A 25,945-nucleotide genomic window follows, 5' to 3' on the forward strand; every position below is an offset into this window, starting at 1 on the left:
GAGAGGTAGATGTTTGAATGTGGACAAACTTTAAAATTTTATGGAGAGGAAATGGAGGTCACAATGTTTGGCAAAACTCAAGCCCATGGTGCCCCTCTGAACTATGCCCCTATCTAGGGACTCGGCATGACATTTGGGATTTATCTGTGACAAAACCCTCTCCATTGTAGCGTATTTCAATCAAATGGCAGCAATATGTTTCTTTATTATTAGAATGTTGAGGAAAATGTTTCTCCACAGTCCTCTTCCTTCATGCAAAACGTTCATCCAAGTCTTTCTGGCCTCTCGGCTGGACTACATTTATGGATTACTCACCTATTCTGCTCTATACTGCAGGTAGTGTAAAATGTGGCTGCCAGGCTGATCCAAAGGATACCCAAACATCAGACTAGAACGGAGGAGTTATTTGAGCTTACACTGGCTGCCAGGCTTGAAACTCCCCATGTTCAAGGCTCTGTGCATGCCACGAAGAGGCTTGCATGGGGAAGAACTAGTATCTATCAAATCTAAGTTCAGTTGGTAAGTCCCTAGGCGGCATCTTAGATCCTGTGAGAGTAAAAGATCTTGTGGTACCACTAACTCAACGAAGCAGATCAGGATCTAGGACTTCTCTCTGCTCATAGCCAAGGTCAGGAGCCCACTTCCCATTGAAATAAAATATAATCAATCATCTATGTTCCACGAAGCTGATTATAATCTGGCTATTTCCCTAGTAACATGAGAGTTCTCATTTCCTGCTTTCAGGACAGGCTTTCCCTAGCGTTGAAATGCCTTAGGGTAAAAGAGTGCGCTTGAATGTATACATTTTATTTTTGGGAGTGCCAACTAACCTGCCTAACCCCAATAAATTCCCTTCTACGGCTGTGTCGCCCTATGCATCAGTACCCCTCGGAAGCATTTCCATAATCATCCTACCAATTGGGCAGGTTAGCTGGCACGCCCAATAATAAAATGTATAAATTCTGAAGTTAAACAAATAAATAATTTAATACACTACAAAAAGCACACCCAAATATCGGGCCAGAGAGCTAAATCCTTTTTTAAAAAGAGCATCAATCAAACATAAAAAAGAAAAAGAAAAACATGCAATGGCGATCATACAATTTGCATGATGAGGGAAGTTTATCTATTCCTCCCTATTGTTACCCAACTCAATGGTACTAATTTTATTGACCTCTGATGTATGATAGGCTAGAGAACCTTCAGGGGTTTGAACCTGTGACCATGAGTTTGAACACAGGCCCCAACAATGGATGTATTAGTCCACTGAGTCACCTGAATTTCAATTTGAGTTGAATATACAAATGCACTGTTTTTTTCTACTATTGAACACACTGAACGAACTGTCTTGATAAGAAATAGAACCAATCTTTTGATACTCTAAATATCTTTTTTCAAGGAAGTAGAGGTTTAATAAAATGTATAAATTCTGAATTTGAATGCATTGCAAACACGCCCACTGACGCGCGTTTTCTCCTCCATAGGTGCTTCCCAAACCTGCGTCCTGATGATGATCCTGTATAATTTGTACGCATAGGGTCGGAATGTTGACACAATAATATGTACTGTTTTTGTCTGATTCTGGGGCATTTTACTCTGTGTCCGAGTGTGTACCACCCACTTTTGCATCCTCGATCAGTCCCTATTCACGTACATAGATTGTATAGCACCAGCGCACTTTACACTCACCTATTTCATTCGCACTGCACCGTTGCACTGTTTGGGATCAACATTTTACTTTAACATAACATAAGTATTTGTAAAGCGCACGTTCATCCGTAGGCATTTTGGCGCTGCTGAATACCAAATGTTTATTGTTACCAATTTCCAATTTATAAACTTTATTTCGATTTTAAAATAAATCACAAAAGTCATCACAGTTCAAACACAGGGGTTGGGTTAAACAGTAACATTACAGTGTCACAACAGCAGGATTGGGAAGATCTCTCATGTACACAAAGTTAAACAAATAAATAATTTAATACACTATAAAAAAACACACCCAAATAGCGGGCCAGTGGTACTTGAGGGAACACTGTTTCTCTTCATTGCTTGAATACCCAGGTCTCAGGGTTACTGGGTTGCCCCTTATTCTCATACATAAAAAGTACAAAGGAGTTGCAATTCAAGACAGAAATGATTACACCATTGGAATGTGCTTCTGGTGAACTCAGGCAGAATATATTCCATGGCTTATAACTACTATATAGTTATTAGATAAGAGATGTATTTACTTCTTGGTTTTGATTGTACTTTCCGTTCAAAAGGTATTAATGTAATTACAAATATATTATATACGTTTTATATAGCCTGAGATGTTTCCAGTATATTTCCAACATCAAAAGCTGCTAGGAAACCCTGCGTGTTTACAAAACCAAATCAAAAAATGATCACTGGAACATAGTGATTTGAAGGAAGGTCAAGAGGACTATTGTTAAAGGGGTCAGGATCAGAGACAGGACAGAGTGTATATAGTCTACAGTTAGCTGTATTGTGGTTGAGGAGGAGGGATTTAAGGGGCGATTGAAATGGGGGAATGATAGGTTCAGCCTGAAGTCTTCTGGTGAGGGCATTCCACTGAGTGGGTCTGAAGAGCTTGAAGGACCTGATCCTTGCTGGTTCACAGAATGGTTTCAGAATATATAGGACACTCAATGACTGTTTGGGTTTTATTGTTAGTTAATCAATATTCCGACAACAATTCAACATTTGTAGCTGCCAATACGTTTTGCATATAATCATGGAGATAGGAAAGGTCTTCTTGTTTAACCATTTATTATCTGGAGCGATGCAACGTGCTTGATATGTAAAATACATAAATATACTATCAGCCGGGATAGAGCACAACATATGCACTTGGTGAAGTTAGAAATCAGAAAAGTTAAGCTTCTTCTTGATTTGAGTGATATGCAATTTGCAAAAGTCTAGGCTGCAACCCATTAAAGGTGAGTTTGTTATAGTTATTCACTGAAGAGGAAAGTGAGGTTTGCTACCTCAGAGGCACTCTGAGATTATGAAACCTGACAAGACAGAATAGAAGTGGACTATTTTCCCAGTAACACTAAATAAGGAGTCCAGCTCTGAACAGTCATGTGACATGTCTGTTACCACAAGGATATGTAATTAGATAAGGCTTTGCACTTGTCTATTCTGTAGCCATTGTTTTGGGGTCAGAATTTCAAGGACAAAGGGAGAGGTGTAAAGGGGGGAACACTAAAACTGCAGTTATCTTGTTTGTTCCAAGGCACTTCTCCCTCTTAGAATGAGTACCTCATCCCCTTTTCTCATTCCATCTTCCCAAATCACTTTTTAGATCTCTTTTTTCCCTCGTCTCACAAATCATTTTCTATTTTACTTTCTTCCTCCATTTCCTCAACGGACTGTCAGTGTGACCTTAATAACACATATGTATTGACTTATCTGGGGCTCAGGGAGGAGGTGGAACACACGTTTTAGCTAAAAATTTCCAAAAGAGGAAAACGTTGGGGGTGGAGACAATCAAGTGAGAAGTAGTCATAGGAGGAGGTGATTCTGTTTCTGGTGATGCTTCATACAAGTTCACTAAAGTGTCATCTCTGGAATCTCTTGCAGGTAAAGTGCTTGTTCACTGCTTTAAAGGAAAGAGCCGTTCAGCCACACTAGTCCTCGCCTACTTGATGATTTACCAGAACATGACGCTGGTGCAGGCCTTAATAACGGTGAGCGCAAAGAGATACATCAGTCCCAATGAAGGCTTCTTACAAGATCTGCGGTACCTCGACAAAAAGCTACAGAAGAAAAGAGCCAGTATCATGAACCAGACAACCAATAATAAATGAGCTGTAAGCAGTCATATCTACTGAAATAAATCCCCTGTTCAGCAAGACACAGAATCCCTTTCTCTTATTGCCTACAAAGGGTCTGCGTTGTGTGTGACATGTTTATGCTTTTCAGAATAGACCAGACTTAGGAAATCACCTGATTTCTGAAAAGGCTGGTGCCTCTGAAAAGGCTACAGGTGGAAACTCGGCTAAACAACAATGCTTGGTATGGGATGAGTCTGCCTCAGTACTGCCAGTCTTTGAGGGATGTTCCAGACATGTCAAGAGACTAACCCATACCTACTGACCTACAAGTGGGAGTGGCCTGTTGAAAAATAGTTGCACATGCTTAAAGGCCAGTACATTTGCCCTGGATTTATGTGTATCTTTACTCACTTATTTTCGAGCCAATCCCTGAACCTGGTGACTAACAAACCCATTTAGCTTCCAATAGCTTAAGGTGGTCATTCAGCACAAAATAAAAGTAATACTACTTAAACAGCTTTGAGTAATTACTGCATTAAAAAGAAACATAGGTGCGTTAGAGACAGGTCTGGTTATTCTCATTTATAAAACCCTTTGGCATCTTGGGTAATTTCAAGCTTCCAGGAGGAACATGGGTAAATCAAATACTCAGAATTTGTTGATGTCTCCTGCATCGCTCCAGATACCACAGATGCTCAATTTCTAAATACACTTTCCACAAATATAAGCCCTCAAGGTAGGAAGAGGCATCTATATCAGATACACAGTAATATAATAAAGCATTTGCTTAGATGACATTTAATTGGGGAGTAAAGAAAAATTGAGTGGGAAAGAGTTATACGGCTTGGGAACCTAAACAGAACACCTTCTACCATCCCGTACTCAGACGTCTTGAAGGCAAAAACCAATGGAGCTGGTTGAAATCTTTTTAATTAGATGGGGCTAGGAAAAAAGGAAATGTTAAGTGTCTATGTGCAATGACGTCATGGGATTATGTAGATCGTCTCTGGTGGGGCACCTGAAGAAGGCTGGTTTTGTGACTAGGCAGATTAGGATTGCTGCAGTGTCTAATCTACCTCAGATCCCTCATACAGTGCAGTCTCAGAGGCTGATAACGTGTACTATGCTAGCCTGTATGGACAGACATTTCTCACATTTACTAGGGACATAAAATTCATGACTTACCTATTGTGGCATTGGGTTTGGTATCACCGCTCAGCCTCTGGAAACAAAGCACAACCTCTGAAAAAAGACCCCAATCAGGGGATATTCTCAGCCAATTTCCCCCTCTAGCAAAACATCCACGACTTTCAGAGCAAATTGCAATATGAGAGACTGAACTGTGAGGACCCATCAGCATTTCTATTGGATACACGCTTCTTAAACAAGATGGTGGTTCCTCTTTGCCTAATAGGGGGAATTATATAGAGAGGAAAACAGAGTGACAGGTGCTTACCATATAGAGGTGTCCAGATGAAGACTTGAATGCTACTTTGAAATAGGAGAACTACTAGTTAAAGTGGGTTAAGTAATGGAGTCGAAACCACTGCCTCATTTGCAGTGTATGTTTGGGATGGAGACCACATTCCTGTTTGGTAGACGTAGCGCCAAAATGGAGGGGTCAATATTGAGCTGTGGCAAGCTGTCTGAGTATAAACAGTGAAACTGGGAAGACAGGGTCACCTTGTGCAGTAGAACCGTTGTCAGACAGCAAAGCAGTATGCAAGAGCTTGTGTTAATGAATCCAGAAGGGGTGTTGAAACAAATCTGCACACAAGAATCACTGTAAAAAGCTTCAGACCCCAAACATATAATCTATTCTGCATCAGATTTCTTATGTCAAAAGTAGACCTGTAAATGAGAAAAAAGAAAGTAAACTTGTAGATGAGAAAAAACCTAACGCACCATATTCAAAACGCAAAAGGTTAAACTAAAGGAAATCAGAATATAAACCTTAATAAATATCTAAACTGTCAGCAAATGAAGCTGTGGACACTAGCAAAAAGCATTACTGCATAATTCAATTTTAGATATTATTAAACTACAAATATAGGAATTTCATCAGTCTTATATCTAAATCAATCACCACCACAAAATCTCTTGGCTTGAAACATGACAAACTACTCCACCTTCAAGGGTGTTGAATTGTTTTAAATATGGGACGAGATACTTCAGAAATCGACCTCTCCGGTATAAAACAAAAAAAACTTGTCTCTTTTTGTGGCATGCAGCAACGTGATAACTGGCAGCGTTCTCACTTATATCGGATCTCCAATAACAGCCTCTCTGTTAGACCTCATATTATATCAGTGTTTAGATTCTAGCAAGATTTTAATTTTGCTGCATTTCCTAAAGTCTACAGACAGGTGCTCGAAGTAGACGGAAAGTGTTCGTTTGAGAGATTGAATGCCATCTGGTGCTTCGCACACCCATTCTTTTCAGGGGATTCACCAACCCTTCTCCCATTTGGAAACAAGTGAGTGTAGGGAACGTGAATTTGTAATCACTCGGCAGAGTTTTGCAGGAGAAAATTTACAGATGTACATTTGCTCATGGGAAAATATATGTCCTAAATTGTATGGCTTCCAGGTCTACTTCTGTAAGCTCTTGGGGATTCCTGAAAGTCATACACCTGCACCTTTGCAAGGACATAAACCCGTTGGTGCACTTCTGAGACATAGCAGTGCAAGGCAAACAGCGAGGGGAGTGGCGCATGAGGAGAGGCAGAGGCACGCCATGCCGGCGGGGGGACCATGATGAGCCCAGGCGGGTGGTAGTGCTGCATTAATGGACAGCAGAGAGACTGGTGGCTGGGATACGGACCTGGACAGTGCAGCTGACTGCGGACCGGCTGAATCAGTGAAGGAACCGTGGTGGCGGCTGAGACTTCACACTCGGCGCAACTGAGGCACGGCCTGGTTTGGAGGTGAAGGGCCCAAAGGCAGCAGAATCAAAGGAGGAGCTCAGTTGCCACCAGTACGGTGGATCTGGATCCTTTCAGAGGAGGGACTAGCGATCAAATATAGTGCGGCGGGACAGAGCGGTGGGACCGGACTCCGCCCCCACCATAGCAGAACAGAGCACGACCGCGACCAACCCACCCGTTTGTTCGTCACATCGGAGGGGGCGGGCCGCAAGGACACCATGGGACCACCAAGAGACGGGACACTGAGCAGCAAGAGGCGCAGAGTGAGGATAGCGGGGACTCCAGTTCACGCTCGGGACCCAGGAAGGAAGGGGTGACACCCCAAGAGGAGCTATCACTTCATGATATCCTGCAGGCCATAGAACGGTCGAGGATGGCAGTGGAGACCTAGATAGACACAATCCGGGAGGACCTGGGCCTTTTATGAGCTGACCACAGGAAGCTGGCGGATCAGGTCACGGCGACGGAGGGGGAGATAGAAGGTCTGAGGACACCGGTGGCTGCGACGGCTCGCAAAGTCACGGACATAGAAAAAAGAGTCCTGATCCTGGAACAACGCGCAGAGGAAGCGGAAAACAGGGCCCGCCGCAACAACATTAGGGTCACGGGCCTTCCCGAAAAAGTGGAGGGGAACGACATGGTGGCGTACCTTGAGCGCTAGCTGCGCACTGCGGTGGCAGAGGAGGGGCTATCGACATTCTTCGCCTTAGAAAGGGCACAGCCCGAGCTCCGCAACCTGGCAGGCCACCGAGGCCGGTAGTGGCCCACCTCCTCTTCTACAAAGATAGGGACAGAGGGGGAGCGGCTAATCTCTAATGCACAAGCAGACTGAATACAACTTTCTCACCTGGAACATCCGGGGGATGCACTCCATGCATACGGGTATAACATTTTCTCACAGCTGAATAGACGGGGAGTCCACATAGCAATGCTACAAAGACACATACATTAGCGGCGGAGGGGGAGGCATTACAACGTAGGTGGAGAGGACAGGCGTACTACACCACGTATTCTACATTTGCCAGGGGGGTCTTGATTTGGATCAGGGCGGGGGTCCCCTTCCAACATACTGCCCACAAGGTGGATCCGCAGGGCCGATATGTAGTGGTCACAGGACGCCTCGATGGTCAGGACATTACACTCATCAATGTCTATGGCCCAAATATAGATCAGGGGGCGTTCCTGGAGCGACTGTCAGGGACACTGGCCCCATACCTAACGGGGGCAGTTATCATGGGGGGCGACTTTAACTGTATAGCAGACCCACTTCTGGATCGCTCACACCCACCCCTTAATGAAGCCCCGGCACATAAGACGTTTTGGGACTGGCAATCCCATTGGGGGATGGTAGACACATGGCGAAAGACGCATCCAGGGGACTCCCACCTCTCCCACGTCCATGACCTACATGTCCGCTTAGATACCTTCTTATGTTCGCCAGATATGCACATCCGACTCCACAAGACAGAATACCTCACGTGGACGGTGTCTGACCACAATCCTTTATTAGCCCGACTGCGATGGGGAAATAATCGTCAACGCATCCCCACTTGGCGCCTCAGGCCGGAGGCACTTGAGGACCAAGTGTTCCATAATGAGATTAAAGAGCACATCGTCACATATTTCATTGACAATGCACACACTACAGACTCTATGGTGACTGAATGGGAGGCCTTTAAGGCAGTGATTTGGGGGTGTTGCATGGCACTGTCCATAGGGGTGAGACGTACGCTAGTGACGGACGTGGAAAGGGCAGACTGGGTGTTGAGGGGAGTGGAGTGCAGATGTCCGAATGCTCCGGACCTACAGCAGGAGTTGCTCGAAGCGAAGGAAGAGGTGGCGAAACAGGAGGAGAGACTGAGGTGCTTCGATCACCGAGCCTACATGGATAGAACACATGCAGAGAGAGATAAGGCGGGCAGATTGCTGGCGTGGCTTGCTACCCTTACCCGTAGGGAACACGCCATTCTAGAGTTAACGGGTCCAGGAGGGCGACATCTGTATCTGCAGGATGAAATTAATGAGAGTTTCCGGGGGTACTATGAGCGACTATACACGAGCACAGGCACCAGGGAGGCGGGGGACGTGGAGGAGTACCTGGCGGACCTTCCTATGCAGGCCCTAATGGACGAGGAGGTGGAACCCCTGGGGGCAGCAATCTCAGACAGAGAAATCCGAGTAGCTATTAAAGCACTGGCGAGAGGGAAAACACCAGGCACGGATGGGCTCCCTAAAGAGTTTTATGCCATGTACTTGGACGTGCTGACTCCCAGGCTAGTGGAGATGTACGCGGAAGCCAGGGAGAAGGGTTGCCCGCCGGGTACGACTAGAGAGGTGGTGGTAGTCCCGATTCTGAAGCCGGACAAGTCCTCCATGGAGAGCGAATCGTATCGCCCATTGTCGATGCTCAATCTCGACTTTAAAATTATAAGTGAAATACTGGCTACGCGCCTACTCCCCTCTATGGTACCACTGGTACATCAGGACCAGGCAGGATTCATACCTTGGCGAAATACAACCCTAAATATATACGCAGGCTACTGTATATTATTGAATTAGGAGCGGCAGCGGAGCGGAGGGGGGCAGTGTTCACCATAGACATGGAAAAGGCATTTGATAGCGATAGCCTTGAATGGGGGTTCCTATATGCAGTATTGTCCAAAATGGGCCTGGGAGAGGGCTTTATAGGCTGGGTGAAGTTCTTATATGCTGATCCAGTGGCAAGGGTCCGCACAGGTCACACAATATCGACGCAATATCGAGTGGAGAGGAGGACGCGCCAGGGATGCCCCATATCCCCGCTGCTGTTCGCCTTAGCAGTGGAGCCATTTGCGTGTGTGGCACGGTCCGGCAAGGGAGTACCAGTGGATTCAGGTGGGAGAGATACGGCATCAAGTGGCGCTATACGCAGACGATCACCTACTATTCGTCAATGATGCAGAGGGTAACCTACCGGGAGCTAAGGCAATGATGGAGCACTTTGGCTCCTTGTCAGGACTACGAGTGAACTGGCTGAAGTCCAAGCTTTTCCCCCTGGTGAGGGACGCAAGACCCCCTCTGAATTTGGGAAATTTGAGATGGGAGCCCCGTTGCTTTCGCTATCTGGGGGTCCACATATTCCACACAGTGGAGGACGTGAAGGAGGGCAATATAGGGAGGGCGCTCCGCTCGCTTAAGGACACTATGGCCTTCTGGGGGAGGCTCCCACTCTCGGTGATGGGATGTATCTCGTTACTTAAAATGGTGGCGTTACCCCGGCTGCTGTACTTTTTCGCAACATTGCCAATTTGGATATCAGAAGCCTGGTTCAGGGAGCTGGACTCCTGCATGTCAGCTTTTGTATGGGGGTCGGGACGAAGAAGGGTAGCCCTTGCTACATTAAATCGACCCAGATTAGGGGGTGGCATGGCACTGCCGGATATGGAAAGTTACTACCTGGCGGGACAGCTGCAGCGGTTTACACAATGGATTGCAGGGGCCGGGACCCAGATAGAGGGATGCCTCCGTTTGCCCCGGAGGGGCCTGCGGTGTTCCGAACCCTGCTGCGGACGATTAGACCCCAACAAATTGGCAGTAATGAGCATAGGGTGATATACTGCTGCTGGGACCGATGCCTGCAGAAAACTAAATCAAAGCGCCCATACTCCCCAGAGATGGAGGTGCAGGCACTGGAGGCTCTCCCTACTGGAGGGCAGTGGAACGACCTGCACAAATGGAGGGAAGCGGGGGCGACAAAGGTCGGGGATTTGTTTTGGGATGGGGAGCTCCTTTCCTTTGAGGATTTCAGAGCAAACTGGGACATACCACCAGGACACTTCCTCCTACACGGGGCGGTCACGGGAGCAATACGGCGACACTGGGGCGCGGGACGGCGGAACCTATACAACAACACACATGTGAATACATGAGCCTGGCGCGAGGCACCATCAAGGCAGTGGCCTGCTTGTACAGAACTATTGGCCATGACTCCGCGCAACCACTAGATAGACAAACATAAATGGGAGGACGACACTGGCAGGCCCCTAGAAGATAAGGACTGGGACAATGTTTTGGAGCCAAAGTTTCTCGAAATGCCCGGTTTAGTTTGATCAGTTTTTACATACTCCACCAAGCCTATCTAACCCCAGAATGTATTAACCGATATTTTGCTGGTGCGGATGCTAGATGTCCGAGGTGTCAGGAGCAGGGGGCGACGTTTATACATATGGTTTGGAGCTGTCCCTCCCTAACCCAATACTGGCGAGAAGTGACACAAGTGACAGCAAGGGTGACGGAAAGGGTGGTCCCATGCACACCAGCTCACGTACTGCTTCACTTATTCCCACACTCTACTAAAACCAAAACCACATCCAGATTTCAGGATTGGCAATCATTCTGGCGAAGCGGGAAATCACTAGTAGCTGGAAGAAACCGGGGGGGACCCGATGTTCTCAGGTGGAGACGCGAGATGGAGAAGTGGGCGGGTTGAGAGGGCAGAGTACTGCTTAGGAACGCACGGCGGGGAGTGGGCAAGCCGGAGAGGGCCCAAGCATGGGAGGGTCTAGTGACAGACTTAATGAGGCTGGACAGGGGCTCAGAGGCTTCCACACCAGAGAGAATCCAACAGGTAGTGCACCCCCCGTTGCAAGGGTAAAATGGGGTACCCCAATAGAAAAGCAATAATGGGTCTGGCGTCGGTATTTTCGGGGACAGTAAGGGGACTCCAAAGGAGCCCTCGGGGCACCACTGTTGCTTATGGTTGGAATATAAGGGAGCATATTCACCAATTGGAGCGATGCTCAGGGGAAGACAGCAGTGCGGTGGGGGGGGTCGCAGTTGTTGTTTGAGGCCTTGTTTATGGGGGCATAATCTGTAAATAAAGGGACGATGGGGCAATCCCGCACCGCAATGAACGGACATGGCACAACAAGGATATTGACAGCAACAACAGGCCCATGGGCTGGTTTGCCTGACCAAGGCTAGCATGTAATGATTGTCCCAAGATGTATGATGTATGCAAAATAAAAGGTAATAAAGTTTGTTTAAAAAAAAAATAGTCTACCCATGTAAGAAGTGCTACATAGGCAGTACTATACAGCCAGCGAAACGAAGAATTTTAGAACACACCAGGGCTATTGAGAAGAAATACTTCTCGTATCCCGTGGCAAAACACTTTGCCAGATTCCATCAAAGTGATAGAAATCTTCTTAGATCAAGTTTTCGCCCATGAACGGGGAGGCAATAGAGAATTGAAATTACGCAGACTTGAATCCAGATATATAGTTGACTTGCAGACCAAATCTCCCCTAGGATTAAATACAGAGGAGGAGTTAGCTATTCATCTGGGATAGTGTGCTATATTGTATCTAAAACTAATGTTGCTGTGTTAACTTAGATTATGAATTACTTGTAAATGAGTAACTGTGTTCATGAAGGTGCTCTCCTATTTTTCAAGAATTGTCATTCAAATCACATATGTTTTCTCATGTATTATGAATTGTCATCCAGATAATCTATATTTTTAATAATGAGGTACATTGTATAGATCGCATATTAGGAGTGGAAATTCATCTTTTTGTTTGATTGCCCATCCAGGGCTCAATTCTGTTGGTTCTTGAAAATATGAATAATCATTTTTACCATAACAGTTGTTACAAAATTCATGTACATTGGCTGTTCTCCACAAATTGTTAGAGGGATGATTAATTAATTTTTTTACGTGATGATTTTGGACAGTTTTGATCATTGTGTTTTCGATCTAATTGGGTAGCTGTGATGTAATTAACTGGCACCATTATGACAAATTTTATTTTCATATTGTACTTTTTATGTTTATAATCATGTACAAAGACATTTCACAGCCATGTCATTGATTGAGTAATTGCTCATACAGAGCAATATTATCCTCATGTATTGTTATATATGAATATAATTCACTGTGTTGCTTTTGGGATTTTTATTTACTCCAAGATTACATAAAGTATAAAACAAAGTCATGGGTAAGAAGCAAAGTAAGGCCAGTGCAAAATCTGAAGCCACTCCAGCCCAGGATCCACATCACACAGGTCACAAGGGAGGGCGTGGAGTTAAGAGAGAAATAGGGAGCAAGAGGAGGGCTCTGGATCGAGAGGAAAGCCCGACAGGCAGTAAAAATGTGGAGCAGAAATTAACTGAGCGGTACTGATTAGAAACAGAGCCTGTAAACCTCCCATCAACAGCCAGCGAGTGCCTGTGGGGTGGCATCCACTGCAGCATCCTGAGGCTGTACATTCCACCCCACCCAATCACCGTGAGAGTGCACCCCGCATCATCCTGACTGTGTACACACCTGTGGCACACCCTGCGCCCAGGACCACTCCAGCACCCTAAGCCTCTTGTCAGCCTATACAGGACCCGCGTCTCCAAACACCCCAACTGCTATTACAGGCCTGTCTTCCTCCCAGCACCAGCTGGACATCTCAGCAGCTGAGTCCGTTCCAAGCACCCGAGCTGGGAATTCCTCTAGCATGACACCCCTCCCAACAACCGAGCTGAGCCTCCCTCCAGTACCATAGGCCTGACACCCCACACAGCACCTGAGCTGGACACCCTCCAGTTCCGCGAGTCTAGACCCCGCTCTGGCGGCAAGCATTTTTAGCCTGGACACATCGTAAACACCCCTAGTGTCCGTTGCTTGGACTTCCCATCATCATTTCAAACTGGGCATGCGGCTGCAGGACCCAACGCAGCCTCCTCCGCACAGGCACCAGTTCAGGCCCCTAAGCCGCCCCCTCCATCGCCCTGAGTCTCAGTGCCTGGACACCCCGGGCAGGCTTTAGCGCTGGTGGCACCCAGTGTGACAACCATGCGCCACCAAACTCTATGACCTCCTCCTCGGATTCTCTCACTACCACCGGCCACAAGTGTCCCTCATCCCTCCAATCATAAGGTATTGCTAAACATACCGCCCCCCGTAGGCCAGCGCCCGGTGCGGCCACACCAGCCTAAAGCCGGCCCAATGGACAGCGAACCAGCCCTCTAAGCCGGCTCTCCACCGCTACAACCAGCATGCACACCTCTCCGATCCCCCGGAGCTGTGTCACACTCCTTTTTGAGTAAAAGGGAGGCTGGACGTGTGTTTTTGCCAGCTTGCAGGTGCTGGCTTAGTGACACGCCCTCTCGGTCTGGAGGAGCGTGCCTGACCTGCAACTCTTGTGGCAGTATATTATACAGCGTGATGCCCCCCCCCCCCAGGTGTTTTATTCCCGCTTGACCGTAATTGGCCAGTGCGTAGCAGATCTTAATACAGAGCACGATCCATAAGGAGATGGTTTGCTTCTGCAAGGCCTTCCCTTTTTTGGCCCCAATATATCCCACGAAGGGCTGATTGTCCACCTGGAATGATTCTGTGTGGTCAAGGTAGAACAACAACGCTCTTTTAGGATCCAGCCGGTGGATTCACTCCTTTTCCTTAGAGGGATGAAGCGAAGTATAAAAAGTATGCTGGCTGGTTGATTGGCCTATAAAAAATGAAGGATGCTCGGGTTCGAATGACCAGTTTGTCAGGGAAGAAGGAGACATACGAAGGCTTAGACGACAATGCCTGACGTTTACTGACCCTCCAGGCAGATGTAATTGCCACCAGAAAGGCCGTCTGGATGTTGAGAAGTTTATGAGAGCAGGTATGAAGCGGCTCAAAAGAGGCACACATTAGGGAGGGTAAGAACCAAGTTATGGTCCCATTGAGGCATAACGAAGCAAGCTGGAGGAAATAAGTGGTGCAAACCTTTAACCCCTTCGGCGCTCATGACGGAGCAGTTCCGTCATGAGCTGAGGTTGGGCTGTGCGCATGACGGAACCGCTCTATCATGGCCCCGCCCGCTCAATAGAACCTTCAGCGCTGAAGGGGTTAAGGAACCTATTTACAATAGGGGACTTGAAGAGGGAAGGCTGATCTGGCAGCTCCAGGAAGGAGGAAATGGCAGACAAATAACCCTTCAACATGCCCAAAGCAGCACCCTGCTGGGCCAGGGTAAGGATAAACAGAAGAACTTGAAAAAAGAGTGCAGATAAGGGGTCAATTTGTTTGGCAGAACACTATGCCACAAAACTGTGACAACGGCTGCCGTATACTGGTTTGGTGGGGGGACGCCAGGCTGCCAAGATAGCATTGCAGACTTTGGTTTGAAGGTCAAAAGCTGTCAACTGTTGAAGCTCAATCTCCATGCTTAAAGGCGGAATGTTGACAGGTCGGGTAGGGAACCCTCCCTGCTGTTGCAACAGACGTAACAACAAATAGTCAGCCTAACTGGAGGACAGATGGCAATGCTCAACAGCTCAAGATATTAAACTCTCTGAGTCCAATCAGGAGCCACAAGGATGAAATGACATGGTAGTGGTGTTGTCCGTGAACAACTGCATCAGCCTTCCTTTGATTAATAGGAGAAAAGCTTTAAATGTCAGTCGGATCACTCAGAGCTCTAACAGGTTGATGTGGAGTCTGAATTCCACCAGAGATCTCTGATATCCAACTGTCCCAGATGGCCACCCTAGCCCAGGAGTGATGCATCTGTCACTACTGTCAGATCTGGTTGGAGAAGTGACAGGGATCTGCTACTAACCCAATCACAGTTCCTTAAACACCACTGCAGATATGTTACTGTGCCCTCCAAGATCCATGTTAGAGAGACTGCCCTGATGCTGCGCCCACTGGAACGTCAGGTCCCACTGCAGAGTCCAAATATGGCAGCGGCATGTGTCACAAGCAGGATGCAGTAGGCCATGACACCCACCAGCCTCAAAGTCAGTCTCACCGAAATCCAAGATAGAGGTTGAAACATTGGTAACAAAGCCTAAATATCCTTGATTCACCCTTCGGAAGGATAAGGCTGAAACTGCACTGTGTTCAAAACAGCCCAGATGAAAAGGAACGTCAGAAAAGGGGGCAGGTGTGACTTTGTCACGTTAATTTTGAAACCCAATGAATGCAAGAGGTCCCCTGTAGTCTGGAGGTGGGAGACGACTGTCTGGGTTGAGCCCACTTTGAACAGCTAGTCATCTAGAAAGGGGAAGGCTGGCACCCCTGATCTCCGCAGATGAGCTGTAACCACCGCCATCATTTTGGTGAACATCGAGGGCCGCTGGTAAGTCCAAAGAGGAGCTGGGTGAACTGAAAAGAAAAGTGGTAGTGACCTACCGTGAACCACAGGTCGAGTCTGTGCGAACGTAGGTCAGAGATGTGGAAGTAAGCGTTCTGCAAGTCCAACGTTCCCATCCCATTTCCAGAGTCCAAGTCAGACAGGACTTAAACGAGCATGAGCATTTTACATTTCTCCTTTTTTAGGAAGAAATTAATAGGGTGCAGGTCTACAGAAAATAGACAGAGCACAGCATGAAATAAGTAAACAGCTGATTTGCCCCAATCAGCAAAATATATTGATACAGCTATGGCTGTAGCTGTATCAATGTTGTAACTACTGAACAACTGTCATGAAGATCGCTTGCTGAACAGAATTTGCTACATGATTTTTTGCATTAAATATTTCTGCTGATTGGGGCAAATCAGCTGTTTACTTATTTCATGCTGTGCTCTGTCTATGTTCTGAAGCTCATTAATATATACAGAGAATTTTCTGCAAGTATTGTGTGATACTGTGGGTGGCACTGTATGAAGACATAGAGCACGCTTCAAAGGAGAGAGCTACGAACTAATCTTAATGCAAACATAGCGGAGGTGCTGGCTCCTTTAAGTTATCCACTGCCACCATTCTTTTGTCTGTTATATTGATAGGGTGCAGGTCTAGGTTAGGACAAAGGAATTTGTCCTTCTTGGGCACCAGAAAATAGAGGGAATAGCAACCACAAACAACTTCTGATTCTGGCTCCCTCGGTCAGCAGAGCAGCCACTTCCTGGCAGAGTAAGGAGAAGTGGTCCTCCACCAGCCTGTTGCAGGTATTCAAGCAAGCAAGCCGGGCCGACGACGCCTGAAATGGCAGAAACCGGTCCCCGGAAGCTTGTTTCCTTCCCAGTATAAGAATTGGCTTGGTAGTTTGGTTTGCCCTGTTCCCATCATGCACTGGGACAGGAACAGACTAATTTGCATATAGCCAAGTTCTGAGCTGGGATGGTGCAGTGAGCTAAAAAACGGTGATGGATCAAGCCCTGATCTTTGGACTGGGTAAGAGTGGTCTGCTTAATTCAGGCACTCTGTTCATCACCACCCCCTTTTCTGAATCATTTTGTCCACCATAAGCGTGGAAGGGTATACTCAGATATGAGTCCCTTGCTCATTGCACCATCAGGATTCAAGCAAGCCGGGCCGACGACGCCTGAAATGGCAGAAACCGGTCCCCGGAAGCTTGTTTCCTTCCCAGTATAAGAATTGGCTTGGTAGTTTGGTTTGCCCTGTTCCCATCATGCACTGGGACAGGAACAGACTAATTTGCATATAGCCAAATTCTGAGCTGGGATGGTGCAGTGAGCTAAAAAACGGTGATGGATCAAGCCCTGATCTTTGGACTGGGTAAGAGTGGTCTGCTTAATTCAGGCACTCTGTTCATCACCACCCCCTTTTCTGAATCATTTTGTCCACCATAAGCGTGGAAGGGTATACTCAGATGTGAGTCCCTTGCTCATTGCACCATCAGGATTCAAGCAAGCCGGGCCGACGACGCCTGAAATGGCAGAAACCGGTCCCCGGAAGCTTGTTTCCTTCCCAGTATAAGAATTGGCTTGGTAGTTTGGTTTGCCCTGTTCCCATCATGCACTGGGACAGGAACAGACTAATTTGCATATAGCCAAGTTCTGAGCTGGGATGGTGCAGTGAGCTAAAAAACGGTGATGGATCAAGCCCTGATCTTTGGACTGGGTAAGAGTGGTCTGCTTAATTCAGGCACTCTGTTCATCACCACCCCCTTTTCTGAATCATTTTGTCCACCATAAGCGTGGAAGGGTATACTCAGATGTGAGTCCCTTGCTCATTGCACCATCAGGATTCAAGCAAGCCGGGCCGACGACGCCTGAAATGGCAGAAACCGGTCCCCGGAAGCTTGTTTCCTTCCCAGTATAAGAATTGGCTTGGTAGTTTGGTTTGCCCTGTTCCCATCATGCACTGGGACAGGAACAGACTAATTTGCATATAGCCAAGTTCTGAGCTGGGATGGTGCAGTGAGCTAAAAAACGGTGATGGATCAAGCCCTGATCTTTGGACTGGGTAAGAGTCGTCTGCTTAATTCAGGCACTCTGTTCATCACCACCCCCTTTTCTGAATCATGTTGCAGGTAGGTGGCATGGGTGAACAGGTAGACGCAAAGGGGAGGGAGTCGCCCCTTCAGACAATCTGAAGAACCCAGCGATCAGATGTTATTGACCTCCAGTGGTGCAGGTGGTGGCATATCCTAACTCCTACAGGGTGCCCATGATGTTTGGAGGGTAAACTAAAGAGACTTGAAAGCTGTGGCTGCTGAGGGGGTGGCCTGGCACAACCTGTTGCTACCTGACCCACAAGGCAGCATCCTCAGCCACACAGAGTCTGGGAAGCATGCCTCCTGAAGTGGCTGGGCGGGTAGTGACGTAGCTGGAAACCTTTTCGGTGGCCACGAATGAAGCAAATGGCAATCTGGAGTTGTAGATGGGCCATGGAATGGCCTGAAGTCCTGGCTGTAGCTTTGCTGTCCTTGTTGCACTCTAGCAGTGAGACCGCCTTGTCTCTAAAGAGACAGAAGCCATCAAAGGGCATTTCAATGAGTGAGGCCTGGACATCCCCTGAAAGCCAGTGGTTCTCAATCAGGCGTGGCACCTAAGGGCCATTGACAATGAAATTGCTTCGCCTAGTGAATTGGTCGAATCCAGTCCTCAGCGAATGCCATGTTTGGCTGCATCCCTCCTGTCAGCAATAGCTTGGGAGAGTATGGCAAGGGCCTCTTCAAAGACCATAGGCAGCACCTGCGCAACTGAGTCCCAGAGTCAATAGGAGTATCGTCCCAAAAGGCACGTGGTGTTCACCGACCACAGTGCCAGGCTGGCGGAAGAAAAGATTTTGTTGCCTATGGTATTCAGCCTCTAGGATTTGTTATGGTCCCCAAACTAGACCTAAGTAGCAAAAACGACCTTTCACCTACATTTGTCCTACCTTGCTCTGCATAACGGTTCTAACTCTGACCTTTTACCCAGTTTTGTGCTGAATAAATGTTGATTGGTTTCCTTGAAACTAGCCTCATTTATTATGCATGAGGATTCTTAGAAAAGTCCCCTGCACATGACGTACATAACAGGATTAACATACTCTGTATAAAAGTCATGGTCATCTTCATCCTAGGGTGACAGAACTACTTTGCATAATTGCAAGTATTGATTTAGGCTCATTTACATAATCAGACTCACAACATATTGATTATGGTAGGAACCCCAAGGCTATCTTTATGGTATAAAATAACCATACCTTCACTAGATAAGCAGAGGAGATGCTTCCACGCTGACACATGACACTGAGGTACCGGCCCGCTTAAGCTGCAACACACAGCAGTCTGACATTCCTTGCGGGGTGACCAACTCATGACCAAGACGGGATTCTTCTTCCACTCCCATCAGGTAATGGGTTGGCTCTTTCCTAGGGGATTCTTGGCTTAACACCCACATACATGCTAGGTACACTTAGGTACAGCCCACAATGTAGGAGTACGCTTGATTACTGTCCTATGCCTGCATATATTCACTGTTTTAGCACCATGGTAGAATTCCACATTCTATTTACTCTGTTGGTGCTTGTAATCTTTTACATTTGCTTTTGTCTAATGATTGTCGCAGCAAACATGTTTTATATTAGAATGATGCTGGTTCAATAAAAGTTTATTGAAAATGTGCCCAATTTTTATTTCTAAGTATCTCTCCAAGACCAAGTGAGCACGATTGACTGAGCAAAAAGTACTATACTGTTTCCAAGATCCCTGAAGGGTCAAGGTATGTCATGTTCAATGGTTCCCAGATACTATTTGCTCCTTGGTAAGGTTAGGGGGCCTGTGGTGGCACTGTGAGCTAGCTGGTCTATTGGCTGAAATATCCTGCGGGGGTGTCCGGAATCAGTCTAGACACCAATCTCTTAGTTTATGTTTGTCCAACAAATGACCAGATCCTATATATTTTTAGGAACTACACAACAGATTCCCTGGTTAGTGCGGTGGAAGGGAATGCACCAGGATTTAGTTTGCACATGGAGGCTTGGACCACCCAGTTCTCTGGGGTGGGGTGTTGGGTGAGGAAGTTGGAGCCATGGGCTTGGCGATGGCGAAGGGCTAAAGTCCTATTCACAGGAGTCCCTGTGGAGGGCTTGGTCTGGTCCAAGTAGCAGGACATTTGTGAGGACCTCGTTAAACAGGAGAAGCAGTTCAGATGGGGTCACACCTGGCTGAAGCCCCCCGCCAAGAAGTATGTCTTGATAGCCACAGAAGGTAGCGTAAGGTCCTGAACCTCACCTGCCATTCCCCCCACCATTGCAAATGAGACTCCCTCTTTAGTAGTCATGGTAAGAGGATGGACCAGTGAGGGGTATGCATTCGCCGTCACGTAGGTATCAGATCAACACATACCTCAAGCGACACCACATACAAATTGCCCTGCTGCAAGAGACCCACATAGCCAAAATTGAGAGACACAGCGCTTACATCGTCGCTGGAGCGGCCAATTGTTTGCTACAGGTTATTCGGCTTTTGCACGGGGTACGCTAATATGGGTAAGGGCAGGCGTTCCGTTCCCAATTACACAGTCGCTGGTAGACACAGAGGGGAGGTATGTGACAGTGAGGGGCACGCTAGATAGCCGACAAATAATACTTGCATCGCTATATGCTCCCAACACAGAGCAGGCAGCATTTCTCGACAAGAAATCACACATTCTCGCGCCATGGCACGACATCCCCATGATATTAGGGGGTGATTACAACAGCATCCTTGACCTGTCCTTGGACCAGTCCTTTCTACCCCTTCCGGGCACCTATACACACCATGCTATGAAGGCGGTGACAAACTGGGCAACACAGTGGCACTTGAAGGAAGCCTGGCGACACCGACATCCCCATGATATGATAAGAGTATACTCTTATTATTCAGGAGCCCATGACCTACATATGTGATTGGACCGCAATATGCTCTTGGACGCACTGCTTCCCCACATAGCGGCGATTCATTATTTGGGCCGGACGCACTCCGACCACAACCCACATGTATTGGACATGATGTGGGAACGCCCCCGTCCGCCAATTCCAACATGGCGGCTACAACCAGACCTCCTACTGGACGCACCCTTTCGTACCCTACTGGCTGCAAATGTTACTCAGTATTTTGAGGACAATGCCAGTACAGCCAAGACGCCTCTGGGGGAGTGGGACGCATTCAATGTTGTGATCAGGGGAGCCCGCCTCGGTGCTCAGACGGGTATGAGGCGACAGTTGGAGGCAAATCTTACGCGCATTGACACTGAGCTGCTCCGGGGGAGGGAGAGGCGTTGGAGCGCGATCCCGGACCTCTGGAACGCCTGAGGAGACACACTCTGGATTATTAGACCGGCTCCGTAATCTAAACTATGCAGCACACTCGGCGCACACTCATCACACGGGGGACAAACCAGGGAGATTATTGGCCTGGCTGATACGACAAGACATGGCTACCGCGCCAGTAACAGCACTACAGAATGCACAGGGTGTCGTAATGCTTACCCAGGGCGATATACATCATGCTTTTGTAGAACATTATTCTACAGTATACAGATCATATTTGACCGCAGCGGACACTGAAATACAGGATTTTCTCTCCACACTAACGTTGCCGCAGATAACAGACCACCAGCGAGGGGAAGTGAGAGCCCATCTGTTACCGGAGGACATAAGAGATGGCATCTACTCTCTGTCCAATGGAAAGACGCCGGGTCCCGATGGACTACCGGCTGAATTCTACAAGGCATACTCAGAGGTTCTATTACCGGAACTGCTGCGAGTCTATGAGGCGGCACTGGAGTATTCCACACTTGCCCCCACACAAAAAAAGGCAATGCTGGTCTCTCTTCTAAAGCCGGGTAGGAACCCTGAACTCCTAGGCTCTTACCGTCGTCCTCTGGCCCTGTTAAATACAGACTATAAAATACTCTCCTCCATCCTGGCCAAACGCATTGCACCATTTGTGACAACTCTGGTTCATGCAGACCAGAACGGATTCGTGCCCACTAGGAGCACCTCCCTCAATATTCTGAGACTATTTAGAGTCGAGCAATATGCAACGATAAACTGGCCCAGATCTGGCTGTTTAGTATTGGACCTGGAGAAGGCCTTTGATTCGCTGGAGTGACCCTATCTTGCGGCGGTCTTACGAAAATCTGAGTTGGGAGATGACTATCTACAAATGGTGCAGTTGCTGGATCAGCATCCCACAGTCTGGGCTTGTACGGGCAGGCTTCTGTCTGACGAAATCAGGGTGAGACGAGGTACCAGACAGGGTTGCCCCTTTTCCCCGTTACTTTTCTCCTTAGCTATGGAGCCACTGGCGGCTCTTCTCCGTGAGGGGGGCGCGGATTGGGGCATACCCTTGAGCGATGGTCTACACACAGTGTCCCTGTTGTGCGTTCTTTTACAGCGCACGAATCACCCGGGGGCATCTCGGCGCTTGGCTAGAACTAATCCTGCGATTGGAAGAGGACCGAATGAATTAGAAAAGGAAGGCCTTTAGCTGTTTCCTAAATGTGCCATAATTGTCAATTTTACACAAGAGATCTGGTAACTCATTCCAGTATCTTGGCGCTAGATAAGAGAAAGCTTTTCCTTCAGAACGACTTAGTCTTATACCTGGTATTTGGAGGAGACCACGCGTACCAGACCTCAAGTTCCTATTAGGAACATGTTTGATAAGTCTTTTTTGGAGGTATTTAGGACCTCTACCATTGAGTGCTGTGTATGTAAGGCAGCAGATCTTAAAAAAGGATCTTTTCCTCACCGCTAGCCAGTGGAGTTCTCGCAACAGGGGCGCCGATGCGGAGCCCGCTGGGCGATTCAGAACCATCCTGGCTGCAGTGTTCTGAATCACCTGCAACCTGTCTAACAGGGTCTCTCCTACTCCAGCCAGGAAAGCGTTGCCGTAATCCAGTCGACTAATAACCATTGCTTGGATCAAGGTTTTGCGATGAGTGGTAGGCATGAAGGGGAGGATCTTTCGCAGCAGACGCATGCTATAGTAGCAAGAACGAGTCGTGGTGGCGATATGGTATTTCATTACTAGGGACTGATCTAATTTTATCCCTAGGTTTTTCACACAATGAGTAGGCACAGGGGCGGCTCCCAACTGGGCGGGCCGCCAGTCATCAGACCAGCTTGCTGAGGCTTTGCCCATTAGCATTAATTCAGTTTTACCAGGGTTCAGATGGAGACAATTTTGCGTCATCCAGCTGGAGATCTCAAGTATGCCTCTGGAAAACGTTGCTTTCTCTGCAACTAGGTCTGTACCAAACGAGAATATGAGCTGAGTATCATCAGCATACGAGATGATCTCAAAGCCCAGTTGTTCCACTCTCCTATCTAGTGGGGTCATATAAACATTAAACAGGGTAGGACTTAGGCAGGATCCCTGAGGGACACCTCTGTCTAAATTAATTGCATCAGATCTGTATGGGCCAAGCATGATTGTTTGTGTCCTATCGGACAAAATATTACGCAGCCACTTTAGGGCTGTTCCTTGGATGCCACAGGACTCCAGTCTCTCCGCTAGCATTTCATGAGAGATGGTATCAAATGCCGTGGAGAGATCTAGTAGTATCAGGATTGCCGAGCCGCCCTTGCCTATTTGTAGCCTAAGTGAGTTTGTATGCAGATGACTTGTTATTATACGTGCGCAACCTTCATGCGCAGCCGCTGGAGATATCGGCACTATTCTGTAGATTCGAAGCGATGTCGGGACTCAGGGTAAACTGGGCCAAGTCAGGTGCCTACTCTTTCCGAGATGACGTGGTCGAGACTGAGATACTTATCAATGGAATTACGCTTGCCTGGTGGTATCCGACTACGTTTAGATACTTTGGAATACATGTTTACAGATCCACAACAGATATACCGGAAGGTAATCTGGTTCGCGCCATCTCCTTAATAAGAGCGCAGATGCAGTTCTGGAGGGCCTTACCACTTAATGTGATGGTCCGTGTCACCCTAACCAAGATGATAGTGCTGCCTAGAGTGCTGTACTATTTTGAGAATCTTCCGGTGTATGTCCCAGTGAAGCTATTCAAAGAATAAGAGGGGCTGGTAGGTGGCCTGATTTGGAATGCGGGCCTGACCAAAATAGCATTGCAGAAGCTATATGCACCCCCGGAAGGTAGAGGCTTGGCGGTTCCTCATCTGGAGCTGTACTATTTAGCAGCGCAATTGCAGTGGGCCGCAAGGTGGCTGAGCGGTAGGAATCTGGCGGAAATGGCGACTGAGATGACAGCTTGGACGCAGACCCAGATATGCGGATTGTTCCACCCGCTGGCGAAGCTTCCTCACGCGCAACAAATACATGTTGAGCTGGCGCATAGGTGTTTTAGGAGAAGCCTACACCTCACAAAAGACAAACTTCCATATGCACCGGTACTACCGCTAATTGGGACGTCTAGGGGCAGAGTCCCCATAACGGACATAGCATTGGCGCCCTGGGTGGAAGCGGAGGTGGAGACCCTGGGAGACCTATACGCGGATGGCACTCTACTGCCTTTTGCGACACTAACTGCAGACACTTGATTACCAGCGGGCCAGTTCCTCCTGCATGCAGCCATTACACGCACATTCACATTAGCATGGGGAGACATGACTAACGAGCCACCGATGCACCAGTTAGTGCAATACTTGCATGTGATTAGGGAGGGATCGCATTAAGTACACTGGCTAGTATAGGCCCTGCTCTGCAGAGACTTCGCACACATTGGACTGAAGACAGAGGGCGTCCCTGGACTGATAAAGAGTGGGAAGGGGCCAGTACCACGCACATACCAGGAAATTTGAGATTCAGGCTCATACAAACTTACATAGTACATAGGGCGTATCTTTCACCGGACAAGATCAATAAATACTTCAACATCAATACTTCCGAATGCCCGAGATGTCGTCACCTGTGCGCTGGCCTGTTGCACATGTTGTGGTCTTGTCCCCTGTTTTTACATTATTGGCGCTTGATCACAGGAACACTTACCACCTGCACTAACACAGAGGTACCTACTACATGGGAGATATGCATCCTGGGGTTTTATAGGAAGGCCAAGGCCAACAAGGTGAGCTCCAGGTTTCGAGACCTGGGCCTTGTAACTGCGAAGAGACTTATCACTAAAAGATGGAAGCACAGGGACCCTCCAGAGGCATCACACTGGGCGAAGTCCTTTGGGGTCTGGGCACAGGCAGAGAGTACAACCCTACACAGGAAAAAAGCGGCAGGGATGCGCAAGTATCCCATTGCACAGACCTGGGACGACATGCCCAGGACTTTCATACAATCTACTGCCACACTGCAGACACATCCCGTGCAACGGGCAGGGCCTGCCATTCAATAAGCTCCCTGGGCACTAGCGACACGTTGCCCCTGGGTATCACCACCATTGCAATCGTTAGGCTGGGCAGCGACCTCACATTCCTTAAACGTCACTATACGGTAGCAGCTCCTGCAACACGATACCCTAATGACAGCGCAGCCGCATGGGAAAAAAAAGAAGCAGCAGCCCACAAGCCACACTAGCAAGTTAGCCTAGCCAGGACTGCACTCAGATGGCACGCTAGATGCTGGACGCATACATCCACAGTTGTGTGACGTCTCTTTTATTTTGTTTTGTTTGATTTATTATTTACTGTTGTTGAATATGGTTGATTTGTTATAAGAAGAAGAAAAAGAGATATTTAATGTACGGATTCTATGCTTACATATGTAGTGATTTAACTGCTATGAAACGCTATGTGAAGTACTCTAAGAGCAGAGTCTCGATACGATTAGCTACCATCTGTATGCATTGATATTTTTAAGGCACATTGTTCACTATGAAGCAGAGAGCTACTACAAACCTCCGCTTTGGCCCTCTGTCGGAGTTGACAGAATGTGCGGGCTGTGGAAGCCTGAGGCGAGTTATAAATGTTTGAAACTGAAACGGCGAGAAATAAATATTTCGACTTATGTGCTCAGAGTCATAGCATGGGGGATAATGTTGCTTAACCAATATGGATCAATAAATGATGATTAATGTAACGATAAAGATAAAATGCAATAAAGATATTTAAAAAAAATAAAT

The 25,945-nt window shown here is 47.5% G+C and overlaps 1 long non-coding RNA gene across 1 annotated transcript in view; it reads right to left on the reverse strand.

The window, feature by feature from the left end:
• Positions 1-1,801: 1,801 nt before the first annotated feature.
• The window catches only part of LOC144754656 (uncharacterized), a 117,101-nt gene continuing 92,957 nt past the window's right edge, over positions 1,802-25,945 (reverse strand). Inside the window, exons 2-3 of the long non-coding RNA XR_013594754.1 lie at positions 5,242-5,636; positions 1,802-3,767 (exon numbers count right to left, since the gene is read on the reverse strand). This is a non-coding gene — a long non-coding RNA (uncharacterized LOC144754656). The remainder of the gene's footprint in view (positions 3,768-5,241; positions 5,637-25,945) is intronic.

The sequence above is a fragment of the Lissotriton helveticus genome, chromosome 5_1 (assembly GCF_964261635.1).
Source record: "Lissotriton helveticus chromosome 5_1, aLisHel1.1, whole genome shotgun sequence".
Classification (NCBI taxonomy): Eukaryota; Metazoa; Chordata; class Amphibia; order Caudata; family Salamandridae; genus Lissotriton; species Lissotriton helveticus.